Source organism: Phodopus roborovskii, unplaced genomic scaffold (assembly GCF_943737965.1).
Source record: "Phodopus roborovskii unplaced genomic scaffold, PHOROB, whole genome shotgun sequence".
Taxonomy (NCBI): domain Eukaryota; kingdom Metazoa; phylum Chordata; class Mammalia; order Rodentia; family Cricetidae; genus Phodopus; species Phodopus roborovskii.
In genome coordinates this window covers 1,418,485-1,444,926 of record NW_026126619.1, presented here as the reverse complement: position 1 = coordinate 1,444,926, position 26,442 = coordinate 1,418,485, and the positions used below count along the sequence as shown (strand labels likewise).

The 26,442-nt window shown below is 38.4% G+C and overlaps 1 protein-coding gene across 1 annotated transcript in view; it reads left to right on the top strand.

Moving 5' to 3' along the window:
• The window catches only part of Lrriq1 (leucine rich repeats and IQ motif containing 1), a 152,312-nt gene that overhangs the window by 114,596 nt on the left and 11,274 nt on the right, over nt 1-26,442 (top strand). The gene's annotated exons all lie outside the window — the stretch shown is intronic.

Genomic DNA, 26,442 nt, shown 5'->3' with positions numbered 1-26,442 from the left:
CAAAGATGCCACTTGGGACCATGCTGCTATCTGTGCTCAGGCTGCTGCTGAGAGCCATGCCTGGGTCTGTGGTCCTACCATGGCCAGGGTCTGTATTGATGTCTGGCCCATGTTGCCACCAAAGGCCACACAGAAGTCCAGGAGAGGGTTGGATCTGGATCACAACCTGTGGCCAGGAGGGCATTCAGGGGCTGGGTTGCCACCTGGGCATCCTCATCTGGGTGGTCTGTGCTGTCACCTGGGGCTGTGGGGTTATGAGGGCCTGAGAGCAGGAGAACTGTCCCCCCCCCCTGCATTGGGTGAACTAGCTGAGGCAGTACTGGGGAGCTTGCCTAGGGAGTGGTAAAGAGAGAAAGCTAACGAGCTGACCAACCCACCTACCACTCAGGCCCAGAACCGGGGATGTGGTTTGGCCCACCCCAACATCCACCTCTTCTGAACTGCTGGAGCATGTGAAGGGGATAAACCTACAGATCCAAAACAGCAGGATCTCCATGATACAGGACAACAGGATACCCAAGATGAACTCCATTATTGGCGATGTAGCAGAAACCAGAGGCCTTGAGTGAGACCAATGATTCATGGCAATGAATACTTGCAAGTAAAGATAAGTGGACTAAAGAGTAAATGCTGTGTCTCAGTGGGCCACAATACAGCTTTCACAATAAGATTCTTTTTTTCACTGAAAGAAAGAAGATGAAAACAACATAGAATAGGTGTTTTAGTTGGAGTTACTATTACTGTGATGGAAGAACATGATCAAAATAATCTTGGGAAAGAACGAGTTTATTTCACTCAACAGTTCCATGTAATAGTTCTTCATTAAAAGCAATAAGGGCAGGAACTAATGCAGAGGCCAGGGAAGAATTTGCTCACTGGCTTGCCCCTCATGCCTTACTCAGCCTTCTTTCTTATATAACCCAGGACCACCAGCCCAGGGATGGCCACATTCACAATGGACTGGGTACTCCCACATCAATCACTAATTAAGAAAATTCCCTACAGGCTTGCCAACAGCCAGTTCTTCCGGAGGCATTTGCTCAGTTGAGGCTTTCTCTTCCCTGATTGATAACTTTAGCTGTGTCAAGTTGACATAAAACTAGCCAGCATAACCAGAAAATAACAGTCAAAGATAAAATATAAGAAACACATGACACATGGAGAAACACACATATTAACACAGAAATCCCATAAAAACACAAACATTGGAAAATATCATTTATAAGCAAAGGACCTGTAAGATAAAAAGGAAAACAAAAAAACATTGAGTTTGTTCTGTCTTAGCTATCTACTACTGCTGGGCATGAGACCTGTCTTGAAGTGTAGTTTGTATAGCTAGGGAAACTCTGTTGGAGAAAGCTAATTTTTTCTTTGAGAACAGTTATCAAATGAACTGAGAACAAGTACATACCTCTGTAGAGGACACAATTGAGAGAGGGTGCGAGAAATTGTATGAAACTTTTGTTAATTTCCAACAAAATTAATGTTAAAGCAATACAGATGTTACCACATCGAGTGCTAATGTTTTTAGATTACATTTCAGGTACAAAGGTAGACTATTGAATGTGCATGTGACTGAAACAGTTGCATAAATACAGAAATGCATTTATGCTTGTTTGTTAAATAGATTGTTTCTTGCTGCATAACACTGCAGCATCAGCATCCTGTACAAGAGAGTGCATCATCCCATCTCTGGGACAGCTTCATGGTAGTGTTCTTTCTGATTGATTGCTGACCTTTTCCTGGAACTTAATTTGTTTTCAATAAAGCCCCTCCCAATGTCATTCATATTCCTGGAGTCAAATCCCCAAGTCTTATAAATGAAGAAATGAAGTTCAGCTTGACAATGCCAGTATTATGTGCCTTAAAGAAGATAAACTGAGGAAAGTGGAGGATCTTGAATCTAGGGGGGAAAAATGTGAATTTGAGAAGTCAAGCAAGAATAAGGAAAAGCCCCAGAAAATAACAACAGGGTCACTAACTCAAAAGTGTGGCTCTACCCATCAGAAATGCCTTGGCACACTTCTTATTGATGCCATTCACACCCAACAGCTGTGTGGTTCTGAGACTACAGTAGACTTAAGAAAACTATAATGACTGGGTTCCATATTAAGGACTGTTGGATCCTGTCATTTTCAGAATGTCTATGGAATGGATTTTCCAAGAAAAGCCACTGCACCCTTCACCATTCTAGAAGACAACTTTCTGTCTTCTTGGTATAATTAACAAGGAAAATTAAGCAATAGAGGTATTAGTGGAGAAGATTTAAAAAAAAACTAGAATTTTTAAAAGATGTGGTTAGAAAATTAAGAAAAATGTTGGAAAGCATACAAAAAATGTATGTGGATAAAAATATACCTGTCAATAATAGAGTGTGAAAGTCATCATAAAACATAGAAACATATGAAAGTACATACTAGATATAATGATATATGACCTGGCTAATTTTTTGTCAAGTTGACACAGGTTAGATTTATCTGGGGAGGGGAAACTCAGTTAAGAAAATGCCTTCATCAGATTGCTGTCAGATAGGCAAGGCTGTGGGCACTTCCTTGATTAATGATGGAAGTGGGCGTGTCCAGTCCACTTGGGGCAGTTCTATCTCTGGACCAGTGTTCTCAGATTGTATAAGAAAGTAAACTAAACAAGCCACGGAGAACAACGTATTCATTAGGCATTGGTGCTCAATGGCTTCTGTCTTGAAGGTCCTGCCTTGAGATCTTGCCCCAACTTATCCAGTGATGGAATGTGACCCAAAAGCTGTAGCACGAAGTAGCCTTTGGTAATAGTGTTCTATCACAGCTATAGAAACCCCTAGCTACAACAATATATATAATAAATATTAAACATGTTATATATGTATACTACTGATAAATAAAATGTGAAATAATACACAATTCCCAACTGTGTACATAAAATTAGATATGAATATAAGATAACTGTATTCTTTGTCTGGCAAGAAGATCAAAAGTTTTGATGTGTACAGTTAACATGCTATAGGAACTTCAGACTAATTTTAAATTAATACTTCTGCTATGCACTACACAATTCATTTGCAAGTCCTCTCAGATGAAATGTGTGAATCTTAACTGGCAAAATAAAGCGGATTTGGAGCTTTTACAAGAAAAGACAGTGCAACTACGCAGAAGGCTGCTGGGCACTTAGTACCCTTTTAGATAACCGGAACCCTTACTGATGTTGGAATCTTATCTCTAATTCCAAATATGCCCTCCTGGTATAGCAGACACACATGCTCACTAAAAATCCTCATCTATGTCCATGAAGAACTGGCATTCTGCTTCCTCAGTAAACATTATAGATGTGTATTTCTGGCAATGTGCTTTAGTAAAGATGCTTGTGGGTGTAGCTTCTGACCATTTCAGGAGACAGTCTCAAAGCAAGTACCTTCCATGATCTCACCTTCTGCCTCCTACATTCCTTACTCCCTCTCTTCTGCAACATTCCCTAGGCGAGGATTGTTTTGTAGATGCATCCACTGGTTGTGGTTTTCTGTAATGGTCTCCACCTGTGGGTATAAAGATGGGCGTTATAGTTATGCTGGTTCAGTAAAGTAGGTTTTCCTACTTTATGATGATGTTGGTTTTCCCCCAATATCCATGACTTCAGTAGTTCTGACTCTGTTTCCAGTGTCTGGTATTCTTCTTGAGTGGGTATTAAGTCTAATCAGAGAGCTGTTGGTCACTAAGTTCTTTGTGACACTGCTGTATCCTTAGGATTATTGTCCTATGCTGGCTATTGTTTTGGTTTGTGGCATTATAGCTTGGCAGGGCTATTGGTTGCTTCCTTCCTATGGAAGCATGCATGGTGCCTCTGTTACCATGAAAGTTCATTGTCAGTGAGGAGACTTTCAAATCAGTTTCAGCTCAGGGGTTTTTGGGCCATGGTTCTGAAGTGCATGGTGTATTTGTCAGCAGAGATTTAACTTGCATGTATGGGAAGCAACCAGTGGCCCTGTAATGCTTTGGGAATCTCTTTAACACCCCTCACCAACAATTCAAAAGGAGGCTTCTCGTGTCTGATTGGGGGGGGTTGTTAGATGGTCTTTGGCTTTTGGAGGAAACATTGTCAGCTCAGGTGAGAAATTTTCATTTGCACTATGTGTGTATATATGTTTATATTAGACTCCCGCTATTATAGGTAATGTTTTATGTAGATCATTGTAGTGTGAGCTATTCAGACATCTTCACTGTTATTTTATCTTCCTCTCTTTCCTTCCTCTTAATTTGTCTACCTTCCCTTTCAGTGATTAGAGAGAAGCCCCTTTCTCTCCCCCCCCCATCAACTCATTTGTACCCTGCTATTCTCTCTCTATGCCCCCACCCCACACAAGCGTGGCAATGGCCCCCTTCTCTTTTCCTGGTTTTTATAGTTACTCCAGAATATGTACTCAAATCTGAAGATCCGCAGAAAGAGGTCCTGGGAAAGTTTGCTTTTCTAGGTCTGTGTTATCTCACTTCATACGGTCCGGGTCTGTTCTAGATGCATCCATTTGCCTGAAAAGTTCCTGGCACTTTTGAAATATAGTCTATTTTTTAGTCATTTAATTCTACAAAGAAATCGAGTGGAGATACATATTTCCTGTATACCCTGCACATGTCCTTCTCTTGACCATATACACTTGATTGATTTTTATTTCCAGTACATTTTTTTTCAATCTATTAAAATCTATGGATTCTTTTTCTCACCTAATATACCCTGGAAAGAGTTTCCCCTCCCTCTACTCCTCCTAGTTCTTCCTCTTCCTTACCTCCCCTCCCACCCTTACTCCCCCTCTGTCTCATTAGAAAATGGAATTCCTAACTGAGAATGGGGGAGGGCTCTCTGACTCCCTTGCCTGCTCCTTGAACCCTTTTCCTCCCACTGTGTTGCCTTGTCCAACCTTGATTTGAGGATGTGTGCCTAGTCTTACTGTAAGTCGTACCAACTCCAGTTTGTGTTGCCCATATACCCATTGGAGCATGGCCAAACTCCCAGTGACCAGCACTCTAAGGGCTGAGTTCTCCCCCCAGCTCCCAACCCTTACCAGAAGCCATCAACTGGGAAGAGCTACACTTCAGTATCTTCATCACAATTTTAAGAGGTCTCTTTGATTTGCTCCCTGCCTGTACTGTTTCTTTGGGCCAAGGGAGTGGGCGAGATTGTTAAATAATTTGTCCATGTCTCTTGTTCTTAATTATGAGTCCTCACTTACCAACACCACTCAAAAGAAGCTTCTTTGCCCATAAAAACCAGCAGTAGCACTGGTAGCTCATTTTTTTTTTTTTAATTACAGGACATCACCTTGTAGTTACAGCTAAGCTGGGATGCAGTGTGAGTAGTTGGCTTCTGGCACACACTTGCTGCCATGGTCTCCTGAGTTCTAGGTCTATAGCTGAGTAGTGCGGTATCCAACCCATGTTTTGATAGGAGCAGGGGTAGTCTCATTTGTTTAGCTTCAGTACTCACGATTAGTCCACTATTGGTTGTACCTCAGTTTATCCATCTACCTACTGAATTTTTAGCCATTATGGTAAGGCTGTGGTGAACATTATGTATCCATATGCCTTTAAGTCATTTAGGGGTAAAATCCTCAGTGTGGTTACTGGATCATATGCTTAGAGCATGCTTAATTTCTAATCAGTGTCCTGGCAGTTTCCCAAAGCGGCTGTCCAGGTTGCAATTGTTAGCAACCATGTCTTGAATTCCCGGTTGCCCCACACCTTCCTTGCTTCATGTTTCCGAGTCTTCACTTTCTTGTAGGGATGTCGTAGTGTCAACTCATGGTTGGAATTCCTTACTGGTAGGAGAAATTGAGCATCTTTAACCACACTGATTGGCTGCCTTCTGTTTTTAGTGTTGTATATCTAGGTCTCCTGCCCATCTTTTATGAACTTGTCCACTTCCTTCTAACAATTCATGATGTTTTGGGGCTAACAGTTGTTACCCATATTTTCTGTGGAGTTGATTCTTCTTGTATTTTCTCCCTATATGTCAAAAAATGTATCCCCAGTCATTCTTGAACTCCATTGAGCACGGAGAGTAATCACCTATGACCTTAACAATTCTTTGATCGTAAGTCCACAGAGCCAAAGGAAGGCTCTTGTCACACAAAATCAAATCCTTTATAAAATATATCTAGTAGATATCTAACAAATTTATACATAAACTGTATCCTTAATATTTTGTGGTAGGGGCCACAGGAGAAAAAAAGCCATAGGATGCTATTTGTTGAGGAAACAGATACTACTATATAGATAATTACATCTTGGTAATAGTAATAGCCTTAAGAGAAAAATATTTTTTTAAAGGAAACTTTAGTTTTACAACATAGCAATTGACACACTGGAATTTCAGCCTCTGTGTCTATGATTCTATAGCCCACTTATGATAGTTCCAGTCCTCTAAAACTCTGTATTTTCCCACAAAGCTCCCTTTAGAGTGTTTGTGAATATGGAAACAAATTATACTTTACTATGTTATTAATATACCAGCTGCAAAAAATAACGCAGAATTTTGTTTTCTCTTGTGGATATCTGTTGGAAAATAAGGAAACAAATTTAAAATACAGTTTCCATAATTTGGTCTCAGAGGAATTTGTGAGTTTCTTTTAAATTCATTCTGATATTAAATTATGAATATGGCAGAGTGCAGTAAACATTCTAGCCATAGGGAATTATGTATGAGCTGGTCAAAACCCACATATCCCATAATGCTGCACTCTTTCTATGGTAATTGCTTTCTGAAAAAGAGCTTTCTCTCACATTTTGGAAAATAAATGCAACTGTGACTAAAGGATATTTTTATGCTGAAAAACTATTAAAACACAGAATATTTTTAGCTGAGGATAGTACTTACTTCCTTTGGGGAGGCAAGAGGTTGTTTTTCCTTTTAAATGTATGAGTAAAGCCTTTGGTCTAATCATAGTTTGCTTTGTATATTAAGAAAACAAGTTCATTAGTTACAAGACAAACCTACCTTGTGTGTTATTCACATTCTTTTCTCCTCATCTTTACTGAAACTGAGGGAAAAAGTGACCAATAAAAATTCACTGATATTCACATATATATATGAATGATGGATAAAGCCCTTTGTCTCAAACTTAGAAATCTGCTGTCTTTTCATTTATCTACATGTATATGTGTCCCTGTGTGTAGGACACCAGGTGTCACCCTCTGCCATTTTTCACACCTTCCTTTGAGACACAGACTCTCTGAACATGGAAGCCCATGTTTCGAGTTAGGCTAGAAGATAGCAAGCAAGCACTACAAATGCTCGAGTCTCGGCCTTCACCAAGCCACGCTGGCATGGGCACCAGGACTGCCCTGTGGGGCTTTGGTCTGAACTCCAGCCCGCACAATCCCAGAGAAAGCGCTCTTAACTACTTTCCCGCTTATCTCTACAGCCTCAAACTCTGTTTACAGTTTTTGATGAATTCATTTCATGGACTCCTTTGGCAACAGTGAAGGTATAATTATCACTTCTTGGCATATAATCGTTTTTATAAACATGAGTTTACAGTGTTTTCTGACTATAACAATTTTAATTTATCTGCCTGTGTCTATGATTTACTCATATGTGTTTTATGGATTAGTACAATCTTGTTCCCAGAAGACTGCCATTTTCTGTAGCAGAGAGGGACTCTTGAAATTAAACAAAACTTGGCTAAGTATGGAATGGCCTTTTCCTATTTTTGTATACACTGAGAAAAATATAATACAATATTAGCCTTTCTTATTTTTATAATTTATATAAATATTATAAAATATGAAGATTTTTAAAATTCAAGAATACATTTTGTCAAAATAGAAACACTGAACAAGAAAGGACAAAAAAGCTATATTGCCAAAATCTGTAGTGTAAAATATTTGGAGTGAACACATATACACACCCACGAATATGATAATAGACTATAATGATGTTCATAAAAACATAATGGCTTTCATACAATAAAGGCCTGCAATATCAACATACTGTTAATAAAGTGAATCAAATATAATTCCTTTTGAATATTAAATCCCGTTTGGAAATTCCAAAATTAGGCACCTGGAGCATTTATTCATCTTCTATAAAGCAGTGTTTTTAATAATTAATAAACATACAGGATATAATATCATTGAATATTATGTTTTTCTTTTTTAATTATTGCATTCACTTTTTTAGTTGATAACATATCCCTTCATTTTTCTCCCTCCAAACACTCCCATAGACACTCCTTGCTCTCTCTCAGACTCATGACCACTTTTTCTTTAATTGTTATTATAAGTTAAACTACCTCATTTGCAGATGACCTGATATTATACAATAGATATCCCAAACATTCCAACAGAAAACTTCTAGAAAGGATAAGTAAATTTCTTGTAATTTAAGAAAGGCAGCATGCAAGAGAAAGACTCTATGAGACAGGGTTCAAGCAGAGGGTTTTTTTTTTTTTTTTTTAATTAGGGAAAAGGATAATAAGGGGAAAGGAAAGGGCAGAGACCAGCCTGGGAGCAGGAGCAGCAGGAGAGAGGAAAGAGGGGCAGAGAGAGAGAGAGACAGAGACAGAGACAGAGACAGAGAGCAGAGGATGGGAGGTGGGAAGGGCCCTTTTAAAAGGGAATGGAGTGAATAGACTTATTGATAGACTTATTGGCAGCAGCTGAGGGCGTTTTCTGTCAGGACCTCACAGGCAGGCCAGTACAGATGCTTGAATACTAACAAAACTCATCAATGTAGTAGGATTTAGAAGCAACCTGCACCAATTGATAGCATTGCTGTGCACAGAGAATCATACAAAGAGATCATGGGGACACTCCCATTTGCAATAGCCTCAGGGAAAACAAAAAAAACCAGATCATCAAGGAAGAGAAGGACCTATATAATGACAACTTTAATTCTTTGAAGAAAGAGACAGAGAAACACAAGACAATGTAAAGACATCGCTTACTCATGAGTTGGTAGAATTAGTATTCTGCAAAAAACTATGTACAGGGTAAACACAATCCCAGTCACAATCCTCATCTCATTCTTCACAGAAAGAGAAAATACTATCCTAAAATTTCAGTGGAACAAGAAAAATTCCTGAGTAGCCAAAACTATTCTAAAAGAAAAGAAAGATATTGGATAAGTTGCTATTTTAGATCTTAAGCTTTATACAGAACCATAAAAGTAAAAGCAATATTGTATTGGAAAAAAGAGAGCAGACATATAGGTCAATGATGACCCACATATGAGCACAGTAACTTCAAAACATTAATATTTGGCAAAAATGCCAGAAGCATATGCTAAATAAAACATCTTCAGCAAGTGGTCCTGAGGAAAACCGAATGTCCACAAAATCTTTTAAGAAATGGCTTTACTGACACCAACTGTCTTTGAGTAACACTCACCCTGTAAACAGATACTATCTAGCAAAATCCACATGTTGTTTTAAGTATTTATTGTGGATGTTTGCTGTATAAGGTTGGTATAATTAAGCATAAATTAATAATTTGGACAACAATATCGTGAAATTATGTAAGGTATAGAGGGGAATGTTAATATGCAGCCAGCTGGAAATAAATTGAGCCTTACAGTCCCCCAAGAAAAGAGAAAATGAGGACTGAGCTTGGTAGCAAAGAACTTCAGACCAGACCTGGAGAGGCAGCAGCAGAATGATCTTGAGTTCCAGGCCAGCTGAGTGTCCACGCAAAGTTTCATGTTAGTGAGGACTGAGCAGTGGGGTGTTGTCGCAAAGCAGTAGAATAGAATATAAAATTTTTACCTAATTACAGATTTTATTAAGTCTAACATGTGCATTGTGATTCCTAGGATTAAAACTAAATTAATAGATGCAACTAATATAATCTCTGCACTGGTAGAAGAAAAGAAGCAGTCAGCATGATTTTCTGGGCCAAGCAAAAGGACATGGTTCAGACATGATGAATAGAAATCACAAAATGTTCAATAAATTCACATCTATCAGTTATATTTATCAGTTTGTCATTGAGAATATCAACCTAAAGGAAGAAAATTTGACTCACGATTTCTGTGGTCTCAGTCAGTGGTTCTTGGGGTCTGTATCTGAGACCCGAGAAACATCAGTGTTAATTATGGGTGTAAATAAGACATTTGTTATTTGAAGGCAGAAAAGTTAGGAGTAGTTCCGGATTCTGTACTCCCTTCAAGGGCACATCACTAATGATTCAAGTCCCTTTAACCACCCGTACAGGGAGCTGGGCAAGAATCTCTCAACAACAGAAAGCTTGGGGAAATTTCAAACAGTAACACCAGTTTCTTGGGACATCCAACTTGTTTGCAAATGAATAAACTCAGAGATGGCTAGGGTTAGGTTAAGTAATCTAAAACACTAGGAAATTATTTTTGTTAGTACAAATTTTTAAATACAACAAAAACTGAAACCACTAAAGAAATCAGGTAGAGTTTAGTTGAGACAAAGATAGGATTAGTCAGAATATAAAATTTTCCCTATAGCTCCAGCATTGAAAGCTGCTCATATTATGTGAGGAGATTATGTACATTTTAGAGGTTTGCCAAAGGAGAAGCAGGGATGTGTCTTGAGGATTATGTTTGGGTAGACCACAGTTCTTCCTCTTTCTGCTTCTTATTCTTGATGAAACAGAGACACACCTACAGAGGCTTCTGCAGTTGTAAATTTTTGCCCAAGCATGTGGGCATGTGATTAGACTCAACTCTTGGAGTCAAGGATGACTAAGGATGACCGTGTGCTTCTTAAATGCCTTATGATGGGGATTCTGAGGATCTTGGAGATACGGGGAATAAAACTCAACTGAATTTGTAATTCTGCTAGGAGTTCTGGATACCAGTATGCAAAGGAGATTCAAACAACAAATACTGTGGTCATGAGGTTACTTATGGGAATTAATTGTTCAGAAATTTACTAAAGCCTTTCATGACATATGATATCAGAAAAAATGTATATACATCTTGTTCATGTCATGAAAAATTGCAGAATTAGTTTAATGATGAGCCTACCTGTCAGCGAAACTTTTACTCTTCAGTCAATGCATACCTAGTCCCATATTTAGGATGGTTTGAGGTGAGAAATGGAGATAAAGCCAGCAGAAAGACTGCAAATTGGAGTGTGCTAATTAAAGACCCTTAGGCTAAAGAATACATGGCTGCCAAAGAAGTCAGTGTCATAAAGGAGTCAATTAAAGAGAGAGAGAGGAAACATCAGAAAAAAGGAACTGGTAGGGATGGAGGAGGGTCATTGGAAGATAATATGTGTTAAGACAAAGTGCACAAATATTCTACAATAAAACCCATCACTTTAAGTGATATTCTTAAAATTAATAAAAATGTATATGTGACATATTAGAGTGAGGACTGGAGGAATAGTTAAAGATGATGTATTTTAATGAAGAAGTAAGACTAAAATGGAAAAATACAAAAGATATCTTGAGGACATCTCATGAAATCACAAGACCTGCATCTGAAACTCCAGAGTGTGAAAAACTAAATTTACTTAACAGACTTACCTTTGAAAAGAGATTATCTCTGAGGTACAATGCTGGTACTGAGGCACAAGAATATTTATTTATTTCCACTGAATTCCTTTCGCTGTTCAACTCTACTGGCATTCAGAGGCTGCATCCGTAGTCCAAATGGCCTGGATAAGGCTTAATCATATAGCACACATTGGTGCTATCTCCACAACTTAAATACAAACAAGTGTTGTGAATGCAAGACACAAAAGAGATATAAGATTATAGATTCTTAGTCCAAAATTTTGAAAGGAAACCTAGGAGCCAAGGCAAGTGTAGCTGCATGGCCTTTCCTGTCTTTGCTTCCTAGTCCAGTATGAAGTGATACAGGTCCATGGTAATGTACTCCAGTCATATGTAATATACTCCAGTCATATGTAATGTACTCCAGTCATATGTAATGTGCTCCAAACATATGGAGACAAGTGACCATGGACTAACCTCAGTGACACCAGGAAATCAAATTGTCCTTCCTTCGTGGTGTGATGCCATGTACTTGTCAAGATGAGGAGGAAAATCACTAAAACATCTCTGGTGCACTTAATTTTGTATGAACTAGTATAACACACAATGCTAATAAGAGGCAAATATTAAAGATGCAACTAGAATAAACTTCAAAAATTCTATTAGGAAGTTTTAATGAGATTTCTTTCACTAATTTATAGACTACTCAAACGAATCACTACGGATATGATTTAATAAACATTTAATAAATTATGGTTGAAGGTCTTATATAGGACATCGATTGACTGCAAACATATGTTATCCTGTATCACAAAATGATATTTACTACACCTGAGCTCTTACTGGCTATAAATAAGGACTAAAAATTGGTAAGAATGAAACACTTGTATAGTGCATTTCCTGAATGTAATGCTATTAAGTTGAAAATAAAAACACTAAGCTAACTAAAATGATGCTTAATTGGTTATAAATTTAAAAGTTGCTAGATATCACAAGTAGAAGAAAATTATAATGATCTTATTAAGAAGTAATTGTACAGTGACAAAGCACAATATTTTGTAGGATTAGTGCTTAATAAAATAGAAAAAATACACTATTTTGCACCAGTAAAGACAAGGTTAGTTTAAAAATATAAGTAAATTGGATGCATACTGCTACGTGTTCTTCATGAGAAAATTGCAAATCCTTGTGGATGGAAAATGGGAAGAATAACAGATGTTACATTTACTTTATGTCGACGTATGTGAAAAATATTGAAAGCAAAAAGCAAACAGAAAATTTTTATCGAAACTGACCCAAATCCAATGTGAAAGGTAACCATATGAATAGACAATCTGGGGGGGGGGCTTTCAATATTATTTGAGTAGTGTCTCACTGCATAGCTCTGATTGACCTAGAACCCACTATGTAGACAAGGCTAGTCTTTAATTACTAAAAAATCTCCCTGGCTCTGCCTCCCAAATGCTGAGAGTAAAGGAAAGCACCAGTATGCCTGATTCACAGTAATATAACTTTAAATCATATACTATTTAACAAAATGTGTATAGTTTCTTGTGAGGGAAATAAAAAAATCTTTCTGAAATTTACAAAAAAAAGCATGTGCATTTACAAATTGGATCATAAAAAATAAGGTCTAATTAACTTAATCAGACTAAAACATAAACTGTGTGGCCCCATGATGATGAGATTCTTCTCTCTCTCTCTCTCTCTCTCTCTCTCTCTCTCTCTGTCTGTCTGTCTCTCTCTCTCTCTCTCTCTCTCTCTCTCTCTCTCTCCTCCTTGTGGGGTGGAGGTTGCTTGGGCACAGGGCAGAAGCAAGGGACAGAGAGAAGAGGGGGACCGAGGTGCATGTTGTGAAATCCACAGAGAATAATAAAAGCTGAGAAAAAATGGGCATGGCATTCTCTTAATAAGTAAGAAATTCTATTTACATTTTTAGTGACTAGTATTCTCTGAGTCTCTGGTGTACATCATGTGACCTTCTTAACAAACACATGATGCTGTAACCACTGCTAACATGCAGTAGATTACTGAGGAAAGAACTCACAGCTGGATCAAGGCTGTAGTTGATTCAGCTTGTGGGTGTCTTAAATATGGCTGTTCATCCCTAACCTCCCACACTACTGCTCTGTAGAAGGTGGGTCTGTCAAATACTATTTTTTTAAAAATTCAGTTGTGAGTATTGGACATAATTAGGTTGTCTTATGCAATTGTAATATGTGATTAAAATGCTTTTGGCCAATAAAAAAGGACACAATTTTCGTACTTATGTGTAGGTCAAGAACAAATAATGGGATAATGGGAGCCCTGGAGAGATTGGTCAGGTTTAGAGGGCATGCTACTCTTGTATGGAACCAGAGTTCAGTTCCCAGCACCCACCTTATGTGGCTGATACTTACTTACACATCTGTAACTCTATCTGTAACCACTTCTATGGGAACCTGCATAACTGTAGACAAATGCGCAAAATTAAAAAGAATAATCTTTTAGTAATAACAAACACTATGCTGCCTAAATACATAGGTGTTAAACAGTAAAACGTAAATCAAGAAAGCTAATATTATACATTTTAGCATACTCATTATACTTAAAAGTTTTTTTTAAGTAGAACTTCTGTTTTATGTTGTTCTTCTTTTGAAATTACTAGAGATTTTATGACATCGATTGACTGAAAAACATATGTTATCCTGTATCACAAAAGGATATTTACCGATTCTATGGGCTTCTGCTTGCATAAAAATACATCAGGGGTCTTTAACAAAGTGAAATCTATCAGAAGGACATGATTTGTATATAGTAAACTCTAACTACATAAATAATAATTCATATTTTATTAATAATATAATAAAATATCTTCCTGAAATATCTGCAAAAAAAATTCTTCCTATTCTTCAGGCTGTGTCTATTTAGTGTTGAGATAACACACTTTTTATTTACTTTTTGTTTATAGTGCAAGTAATATTTTAAGATATATTTAGTATTTCATATGAACTTTTCAGTAACATGAATATCTGAATTTGAAAAACATAAAAATCGCTTTCATATAAAAATATACATAAAAAAACTAAAATAATAGGTATAACAAGAAGTAAGTCATGAATATGTAGATATGTGAAGTAGAGGAATATTTATATGTTATATAGTATATGATTACAGTGACACCAAGGAAATTTCACTAGATCTTTTAGCACTGCTACCCTTAATGAATCGTTATAATACCACTTATTTTCTATTGAAGTAAAATAGGTAAAGGAAATTATGTCATAAGCTTGGATGTCAATTAATAAATACATATGTGAATGAATATAATTATAGATGTCTTTTTACCAAAGAGTAAAACTGTATAATTTTGTATCAAAATCAGAAGAATAAACTACAAAAATAAGTGCCAATAGTACTTATTTGGTCAATATGACTATATTATTCTGAAAACGAACCTAATTACATCATTATTCCTGATTATTCTTTTGGGTGGGCCCTAGTTTGGATGACCTACCATATTAACACTCCCTGAGGGAATCTAGGTTAGGCAGAGGAATATTTTCCAAGGATAATTAAATTAAAAGAGTGAAACAGGAGAGAATCATGTCAGTGGAACCTCATTCATGGTTATTACTAAGCAATTGCTAAAAATTATTTGAAATAACTTAAAATCAATTAGGACCATACACCCTTCTTATCTCTTGGAAATTGATTTTTCTCTATAAAAGACACATGAGAACCCTTACATATTATGAAAGAAAATATATTTTTAAAAAAATATCTGTTGAAGATTTAGATTTTTTTTTCCCAAGGAGCACTTCCTGGAGTAACCTGCAGAAATTTGTTCTCCCACCAATTATGATTAACTCTGAAATCTTCCCTTTGGTTCCAGTAAACTCTTGGAAGCTTTAACTCAGGCATATACTTTATCCTGCAAGATAGGTTAGGTCTAACTGGTACTAAATGAGGCAATGGAAAGCCACACAAAATGGTATCCATTTTATTTGAAAAATATAGCAATATGGTATAGTTACAAAATACCTCTCTATTAAGGGTGCTATAGTTATTCTTTTTTTTATGTTACTGGTATATTCACAGTGAGAAGGAGAAAAAGAAGCTGAGAGATGGTAAATTAGTTGTGTATCACTCCATGGCCCATAAAAGAAATGTCAGCTTACCCTGTGCAAGTTCCATTTTTATAGGTACAAAGACTGATGAACTAGAATGCCAAAAAATCACTTAAATTAGTTAGTTTCGAAATTAATTCATTATATTTCACAACTCTGAGCTTATGTTCATGAATAATGAAGTATTGGGCCATTAATATGAATCTCTAAAAAAAAAAAAAAAAAGACAAAGCAAGTACTGGGTACTTCTGAAAATGGTATCCTGTTGACACTTTTCATAGTATTACTCAGAAATAAATACACACCAAGGAGAAGGCAGGATCTGTGTGGCTCAGACTACTGTTACTGAATCTTAACAGTTGATCATAAATTTTTGTCATTAATTTTTATTAAGAAATGTAACAGTAAAATATTTATTTTTCTAACAGAGGTGCTTGGCACTCCCTTCAAGTGTTTGTGTAAGGGAAATGTCTTTCTTGCCTTCTTTACCTTAGCCTAGTCCCAGGCAGGGTTACAGATGTTCATGGATATGTGATCTAAGCCACATAAGATTATTTTTCCAATATTTGTGACTGTTGGGGAAGACACTATAGAAGTACATTAAAAAATACAGTATACACACATGAACAAAGAGGCACAGATCAGGTGAAGACCACAGTTTTATAACTGAATCACAGACACTTTGTTAAAAGATTTGTTCTGTTACTTCACAAGTATTCATTGCATCAAGCAGTTGTATTTTTAAAAGATCTTTAAAATATCAAATACTGTAGATACCTAGCTTCATAATTACCTTTACTTGCTTATTTATTTATTCATTGCCTCCATAATAGTCATTTATGTTCCTTGTATGCCTTCAAACAGTGCAGTTTTGAGAGTTAATTCAAATGTCAGAAACTCACAAGTATCTTTCATTCTATTTTTTTAAAAAATCTGTTTGGCTGTAAAAAATTGAATGAACTGAGTAAAGGAATGATTAATGCTGTAGTTAGCCTTTGACCTTACATGTATCGTTTTGGCTGCCCTCCCAAAGTTTCTGTTTTTAATCTTTTTACCAACAATCCTGGTCTTTATTCATAAAGTCATTTTTTTTTTCTTTAGTGATCCAGCGCATGGACACTTAAATATATCCTTAAAGAATAGTAGTGTCGCTGTCACATTCAAATGGCCCTGAGAGAGTTACTGGTTTCCTGCCAGTGCCGTCTACTTCCCAGCCACAGATTGGCTTGGTTAAGGGAGAAGCCGTAAACAGCCTATCAACAAGTATTTATACAGATGTTAATGAAACTCAAATTCTCTTAGTGTATTTATGCCAAATTCCACTTTTGGTTGTCCGTTATTGGTGAGGTATGAGGTAATAATCTCTTTACTAAACACATCCAAACCACTTACCCTTTATAAAGAAATTTTTAGTATTTCCAGCATGAGCTACACAGAGCCAACCATTTATCAAAAAGACTTAAAATATTTCACAGCACAAGAAGAAGCATTTTGTGTAGCCACAACAATGTCCCCCCAAAAAGCACGCGGTAAACAAATGAACTCATCTCTGTTCATGAAACCGAGACTATTTCAAAATTATATTATGGAGAAAAGCCATTAGCGAAAAAGGAAACAGTAATGGGAAAAAGTTGCCATGCGAATTAAAAATATACCTACTTAGTTTATTTCTCTGCGCCCTGAATGATAATTGAATCTTAATTTCCCTTCGTATAGGGTATTATGCAGAAAATTTAGAAATTTGATTTATTTCAGGCATATGGATTTAATGAGCACCTTTTATTGCCTTTCATGAAGAAAAGAATAATATTTCCATGAATTTTTAAATGACTTCATTTCTTTTGGTGAACCTCAGAAGTAAACTGCTCTGCTCTAGGCTTACATACACTGTGGGCCTATGAAGAGGTTATCTTTTTGATTTTGTGTTTTGATTTGCTAATTTTGTTGTCTTTTTCTTATTATTATTCTGATGTAATTCTGACTTTCCGAGTTAATGTCCCTTCCTACTCTAGTAATTAAGTTAATCGTGTTCAGACATAGGCTCTCTTCCATAATACTTGTCTACTCATTAAAACCCCTTGCAGTGTAGCTCTGTATGGCTTTTTTTTTTTTTTAACTTTTTATTGATTATTTGCGGATTTCACATCATGCACCTGGATCCCACCCTCTGCCCTTACAACCTTCCCAGAAAAACAAGACCGAATTTAAACATAAACTCCAACAACCAAACAAAACAGCTTGGTGCGGATTCAGTAGTGTGGCCCAGTGAGTCAAACCCCACAGTCTACCGTTAGCCCACACATCTTTACTTCTTTACTGATTGGAGGACTCTGGAGGCGGCTGCTACATTATCGATACTTGGCTCTCACTGGGAATCCTCTTGGAAATTCTATTGTCCTTGAGATCCCCTAGCTTTGGACGTGCAGATCCAGCTCCTTCACATACTCCAGCAGATACAGATTGGGTGAGTGTTGAGTGGGCTAAATCAAAGCCCTGGTTCTGGGCCTGGGTGGTAGCTGGCTTGGTCAGCCCACCAACTTTCCCCTCATGGTCACCACCTGGGCGAGCTCTCCACCACAGCCCCAGTGAGCTCGCCTAATGCAGCAGGCAGCAAGGAGCTAGGTCAGTTCTGCTCAAACCCACACCACCAGGCCCAGCCCTCCCCACTGTTTGGGCAGCTCTCCAGATTACTGCAGGTAGTCAGGGGCAGCCAGCTATTTTCATGCCCATTGAGGCCAGCTACCCTGCCTACAGCAGGTGCCAAGAGGCGGGGTGAGAGGGCCTATTTCCCTCAGCGGCATCACATGGGGAAGCAGGCACCTGGCCAGGGCAGCACAGTAGAGCTGACCCTCCTGGTGGCAGAGCCAGGTGAGCCAGAACACAGGGCAGAAGAACAAGAGATCTGACCCGCCCCGCCTCATCTGCCATATGGTGGCACAGACCGGCCAGGGAAAGATGCCCTCCCTCCCCAGCCGGTTGCAGGAGGGAGAGCTGGTCCTGCACCTCTCTGGCTACAGCATCTGGGAGAGTGGGTCTTGCAGCTAGACTGGGGAACCTACCAGAGCTGATCCTCTTGTCAGGGGCCCAGGTGAGCTGGTCCTATGGGAGGGAGAGCAGGAGTGCTCCGCACTCTTTAAGAACAGAAAGAGCAGCTGTGACACATGGTCCTTGTTCTCTGATATTTACTGAGTGCCATCGTTTTCTGCTTTACTGTTACCAAAAGCTTGTGTTATGGGAGGCAAAACACACAAAAATAGATTATAATATGACATAAGGGAAAGTGTCCTGGAGTTCTTATAGGGTCCTCTGAAGTAAGCATCTGTAGCCATCTGTAGCTGTCTTGCCTGAAGGCCTGCAGAGAGGGGTGTGGCCACCGTTATCCTTATCTTTTCTAGTTGTTGTAACACAGTATGTGAAGAGCAGCATAGGGAGGCAAGATTTGTTTTGGTTCAGGGCTTTAGTTCATCTTGGCAGGAAAAAAAAGGTAGCACGCTTAATGCCCATAACAACGTGTCAGGGTGTGCTTGTCAGGTTTTTGTTAACTTGACACAAGCTACAATCTTCTGGGAAGAGGAAGCCTCGACTGAGAAAATGCTGCCATAGGCCCATGTACATTGTCTTATTAAATGGATAATGTGGATGGGCCCTGCCCACTCTCCACCCCTGAGCTAGTGGCCCTAGCTTCTATAACAAAGCAATCTCAATCTAAGCATGAAGCAAGCCAGTAAGCAACCTTCCTCCATGGTCTCCGATTCAGTGTCTACCTCCAGGTCGCTGCCCAGCTTGAGTTCCTGTCTTGACTTTCCACTGTGATAGACAGTGAGTAGGATGTATAAACTGATACTTTCCTCCCTGGATTGTTTTTGGTCAGTGTTTTATCACAGCAAAAGAAGCCAAACTAGGACAAGTTGGTACCACACAGTTAGATATTACTGAGGTTGGCTTGCTCATAGTTTTTCAAGGAAAGATTATAGAAGGATTTTAGAGTTTGTAGATGGAAAGACCATTGAGTACTCAGAGTTTAATAAGCTGTTGTAGGAACTTGGAAGATGATACTGAAAATGATCCAGATGATGCAGGTTTGGCTTATGAAGTCTCAGAGGGAAGCAAAGACTATCAGGGCTGTCCATGTGATATATTAAAATTAACAGCCTGTGGTTTCTGGTCAGTTGGTGCTGAAGAATCAGCTGTGATTAAGAGACAAGAGCCACTGAAGTGAAACTTTGATTTACCAGACAATTGATGCTGGTTAGGTGGACGCAGATATTTGCCCTGATTTAGAGGGAATAGCATCACTGAGGTGAAACTTTTGAGGGAGAATTTGCTGAGTGTCAGAACACAGAAGCTGTGGTCCAGAAGTGAAACATGCTGGCAGCCAACCTTGGTTATGTGTAAGAGCCTCCTATGTGTTAACTGATTTTGACAGTATGGAGGAATCATAGAGAGGCAGCTACAGTTTGGCACTGTGTATCAGTGTTGAAGTCCCTGGAAGAGCGGTCATTGGTGACCGTGGAACCTTAATTGCAATTGAGAATCCCAGAATGTTGGAGATTCTGGGACAGTAGGAGGATCACCTGTGAAAGCAACAGAGTGTAGAACACAAGTTTCAAAATTCTCCAAAACTTAGCAATATGTTAATTTGTTTTACAGTCCCAATGAACTGGTATCAATAATAAACTGTTTTTGCTGAAGCATTAATGGCAGGTAAGCCAGATACCTTTAGTAGTCAAGACACTGCATTAGGAAAGTATAAGAAATAGCGGAACAACTAGAGAAAATTGTACAAAGCTGTTTTGATGGTTACCTACAGGAGGCCCATTAATATAGATGGATAGATAGACAGATAGATAGATAATACACAAACACACACACACACATACACACACACACACATATATATATACATATACATATATATATATATATAATGATAATCAAATCTACAACATTTAATCATGGAAGGGGCTACAGAGTCCCCCCCCAACTGAGGTTCTACTAGCAATTAATGGTTGTTGGCAAAGGGGTGTCATTCTCTTCAGTAATGTTACACAGAAAGGTAGACCATGCTCCAGAAAATAACCTATCTGTGCTCTTTCTGGAAACCCTAACCAAACTCAGTGAATCACACACAATAAGGTACTTGAGAGTGGAGATGAGAGGGTACTTGCTGGGAGGAAGGCTTTCAGCATGGAAGGGATGAAAGATAGCATGCCCACACCTTTTCAAAATGATTCAAATGTGGAAAATAGAGACCATAGTAATGTTTATCATAGAAGCAGACTCACTTTATGTTTTGCTAAGTAAGAAGTAGTCAGGGCTCACTGCAGATTATCCAGTGGGGATGACTTGGGAGGTTGAAGGGCAAAATGATGATGATGATGATGATAATGATGATGATTACAAGGAATTCTGCTGAAGTTAAGCTGACAATATAAGATGTTTCCAGTAGTAAGATGAAAGTTATTTACTTCTACACCTCCAATTTGCTAGCCCTACAAGATAGAAAACTGTCTTTCTATTCAGTCATCATCAGAAGCCACTGTATTGTAACAAATATAGTAAGGGGCTCATCTATCTATGTGGAACCCAACAAATCAACATCTAAAAAGAATATACGAAATGGCCTGAAGTAAAGCAGTAAAAATGTGGTTTCTATGGTATCTGATAAAGGAGAACTGACCTGTGTAATTTAATTTAGCAGAGAAGTGAATAACAATAATGAATGGATAAATTTGTAAGATAATGAATTTTAAAGCTTTATTGATTGGAGCAAGCTGAGGCATGCCTTACTCTCTATAGGCCAGGCTAGCTTTAAATTCACACCCAACCTTTTACTGTAATCTCTAGAATAATGGGAATATAAGGGTGAACCCATCTTAGGTTCAGGATATAGCATTTAGAAAATATGTTTCTTTCTTTGTTGTACTAGGTATTGAAGCCCAGACCCTGTGCATGCTAGGTAAGCTCTCCACTACTGAAATAGATACCCAGCCCTAAATTCTCAGCAAGTACAATTTTAATTTAGCAGAGTAAGACTGCAGTAAATTACAAAAGAACAGAAAATGTCAAAATAAAGACAAAAAAAAACAGTTTTGTTTTAGAAGAAAAAAAAATCACTGAAAATGTGTAGAATTTCTTCCTGAAGTCCTACACTACATGCAGTTTATTGAATTCAGAGATGCAAGCCAGTAAGTCACAATAGGAAAATGGCATACAAATATACATGCCTTCAAAGATGGCCAGTTTTAAAGGAGGATTGAAATTGGAAACAACAATGAGCAAGAAAACTATTTTCACTATTAATAATACAGAATTTATGTTTTGTTAAAAACATAAAGGAAGGTGCTATATGACTTAGGTAGTTTCTAATCTGAAGGTATGCAAAACATTTTTCACAATACACAATATGAAATTTGTAAATAAGAAGTAAATCACAGCTTTTATTATATAATACCTTCTATTTATCATTTTTTTTAGTGTTCAATATGACAACATGAAGCAAGCACTCAGTGAACTATATTTCTAGAAAATGGGTGGGACCCTAAACACTGCATGCAAATATTTACCAAGTTTCCCAAAACATTTATAATGTGACATATTATCTCTAGATTCATGTGAATATAAATTAAATAGGGTGATAAAAGCCTAATCATCAGGGCCCAGGTGAGAGAGAGCTCTGTGGTTAAGGACATTTACTGCTCTTGTAGAGAACCAGGATTCAATTCCCATCGTTCATATGATGAATCCAACCATTTGGAACTCCTTTTCCTCGGATAGTGCTGCTCTATATTGGCTTCCAGGGGGTTTCATATAATGCACACATCTACATGCAAGCAAAACACACACAGTAAACATGCAAGCAAAACACACACAGTAAACATGCAAGCAAAACACACACAGTAAACATGAGTTTTAATATCTTGAAAAAATAAAAATTGAATCACCAGACAACTATATATATAAGTTGATAACAACTGCATTGAAGATGAGATTTCTGTTGCATATAATGTTTTTGTTGCAACCAACAGAACACACAACATAAAGAATTCATAGAACATAAATTGAAGCCAAGTTTATGGGGGGGAACCCACTTGCTTTAAAATGTTATCCAGTAGTTGGCTTTGGAAAATGGAATTTGCTTCAGGTTTTCTTTTTATTGACATTTTACATAGTAAATTGTCTATGACATAGCGCTTTAGTATTGAGTCAACAATTTTTTCAATTAATGGAAGCTATGGTTTAAAGTTGCCAGAGCATAGCAAGATTCAAAGGGAGTTATCTCTCTGAGGTTCAAGATACAGAGAATAGGTGAAGCAGGGTGCAAAGTAGAGTGGTCCACAGATTTTGCTTCCTACAGACAGAAGGAAGCTTTCTTTAACACCGGAAGGAGAGGCTTTGGAGCAGTATGACCAGAGACCTGTAAAGAAAGATGAGCTTCTGTTATTTCCCAAACAGAGATGCTGAGGCAGGACTTCTGTATGATGCTGAGTGAACTCTACTTGGGGTGTTCTGCTCAATGACAGGGCAGTCTTATAGGGGTTCAGCTAGAATGACACCACATCCTTCAGCTTGAAGCAACTTTTGGGTTACAGTCAGCCACAGTCACATGGCGCCTACCCTGTTTCTTACATTGAGCTTCATCCAGAGTACCAGTCTGTGTTTTAATGATGGCCCACATGAGTTAGTCCCTCACAATGAAAGGTCTGCTCTTTACACAGGAGCAGTTAAAACTTCTTCTGGGTTCTACTGTGTAACCAGTTAGCATTATGAAGAACTGAGGAAAATTTCCAAGGGTACCTTAGTAAGTGACTATGGCAATAAATGGCAGTATTAACAGAACAGAAAGCCACAGATGTGTGTAAGCTAGACATGCTTATTATAACATGTTTTCTACATTATTAAGGATAGGTAAAGCTTGTGCCTTGGCTCAGCTGATCGTGAGACTCACCGAAGTCTTACTATTTAATGTCACGGAAGTGTACCTGGTGTGGTCAACCAAGAATGGTACATTGGAAGCCAGATTCCACAGAGAAACTTAACTTTGTAAGCTATGACAACACTTCTTTTGGAGGCAGTCTGCTTTATACTGTCTGTATGTAGCAAATGCAAATGCTCCTGCCCTTGAACTCATTGACCAACCCAGGCATGTGAAGGAATTCTTTCTCTGGGCGTAACTAATGAAGGGTTACCATAACATTGCTTGGCAGGAGCGGTGAACATTTTAGAGTCATGCTGTAGCATCAGAAGCAACAGTAACTTAGGCATTAGAGAAACAAGCACCGTGCCTTTAGACCTTACAATATGGCTCTAACATCTTCTGGTTTTGAAAACCAGAGTTATTTCACTGACCTTTACAGGAAGAGGAGATGTAAGATGTTCATTCTCGTCATATTCAGTATTATTCATGCTAACATTTGTGTGTACACAGGAGTGTATTATATATATTCGTTATGCATTTGATTTGAAGACATGCTTCATTTTCCAAGAACGTACAATTATCCTGATTCCTAAGTCAAGCAATAATTGTAAGAATGTCTCAAAATAATAGGCTGACATTTGATTTCCTTTTACCTATTTACTTTTTTTTTTTAATTTAAATGAATGGTCTCAATATCATTCGCTGGCCTGCCTGACACTTTTCACATAGCCCAAATGAACCTTGAACTTGCAATCTTGAGTCAGCGCTTCTAAATGCTATAATTAGTACTGCACCTGGAAAAGTTGGCATTTTTAACCATCATATTTTATAGCTTTATAAATTGTGACTTTGGTTACCATGAAGTAACTGTATTAACATGCAGGCCATCAAACAAAGTCAACAAGCCTGTATTAATTATGGGGGCTGCACAAACAGAAAGTACCAGTGCAAAGCCCACAGTGCTAAACAATGCTGCAAAACAACAGTGTAAACTAAAATGCATGGCACCAACATAGCAGCAATGTATTCTAAACACACATATTCACACACTTACTCTCACATACACACACACACACACTCTTACACACACACATACACACTCACACACACTCTCACACACACTCACGCACATACTCACACTCATTCACACACACACACACTCACACACACACGCTGAGAAACAGAGATTCTTACAACTTAGCATAAAGATTGTTTTTAGCATGTATACTTTTCATTTTTAAAATTTAAATTAGAAACAAGTTTTTTTTACATGTCAATCCCAGGTCCCTCTCCCTCCTCTCCACCCCTGCCCCCCCCACCAACCCCCATCCCATCCCCTTTCTGCTCCCCAGGGAGGGTGAGGCCTTCCTTGGGGGATCTTCAAAGTCTGTGATATCATTTGGAGGAGGGCCTAGGCCCTCCCCCATGTGTCCAGGCTAAGAGAGTATCCCTCTATGTGGAATGAGCTCCCAAAGTCCATTCGTATACTAAGGATAAATACTGTTCCACTACCAGAGGCCCCATAGACTGCCCAGTCCTCCTAACTAACACCACATTCAGGGGGTCTGGGTCAGTCCTGTGCTGGTTTCCCAGCTATCAGTCTGGAGTCCATGAGCTCCTCCTTGTTCAGGTCAGCTGTCTGTGTTTCTCCAGCCTGGTCTTGACCCCTTTGCTCATCACTCCTCCCTATCTGCAACTGGATCCCGGGAGTTCAGTCAGTGTTTAGCTGTGGTTGTCAGCTTCTGCTTCCATCAGCTACTGGATGAAGGCTCTAGGAAGACATATAAGGTAGTCATCAATCTCATTATCAGGGAAGGGTTTTTTATGGTAGCCTCTGCACTATTGCTTAGATTGTTAGGTGAGGTCATCCTTGTAGATCTCTGGACATTTCCCTAGTGCCAAATTTCTCTTTAAACCTATAACAGCCCCCTCTGTTATGGTATTGCTTTTCTTGCTCTTCTCTATTCTTCCCCCAAGTCAATCTTCCCTCTCCCTCATGCCCTCCTCTCTCCTCCTCTTCTCCCCTTCTCCTTCCCCTGCTCCTTCTCCAGGGGACCATGTATGTCCCTCTTAGGGTCCTCCTTGTTTCCAAGCTTCTCTGGTAATCCTTTGCTCTATACTTTTATACTTAGTTTGTATGTGTGTGTAGTTTGATCTCACCAGTGCCAAAGCATGCGGTATGTTTAGATCATTGGACAACTTTTGAGAATCAGTTTCCTCTTCTACCATGTATGCAAATATCACAATGAAATTCATTGTTTTGAATAATTAATACAAGCTGTTAATAATTGAAAATAATACTTGCTTACACAAAACTCGATTCTGTAAAATCAAAAATCTGTTTTAGATACCTTTGTTGTAATCTATAAGTTCTATTATATATGAGGATGATATAAGGACAATTGGATCTTAAAATAAGCCTAAAAGCAAATCTGGCACTAGGGAAATGTTCAGAGATCTACAAGGATGACCCCAACTAAATCTAAGCAATAGTTCAGATGCTACCTTAAATGCCCTTCCCCGATAATGAGATTGATGACTACCTTATATGCCACCCCAGAGCCTTCATCTAGTAGCTGATGGAAGCAGAAGCAGATATCCACAGCTAAACACTGACTGAACTCCTGGAATCCAGTTGCAGATAGGGAGGAGTGATGAGCAAAGGGGTCAAGACCAGGCTGGAGAAATACACAGAAACAGGGGGGAGCTCACGGACACTAGTCTCCTCATAGCTAGGAAACCAGCATAGGACCAACCCAGACCTCCTGAATGTGGGTGTCAGTTAGAAGGACTGGGCAGCCTATGGGGCCTTTGGTAGTGGATTAGTATTTGTCCCTAATATGCGAATGGACTTTGGGAGCCCATCCCACATAGAAGGATACTCTCTCAGCCTTGACACATGGGGGGAGGGCCTAGGCCATACCCCAAATGATATGGCAGACTTTGTAGACTCCCCATGGAAGGC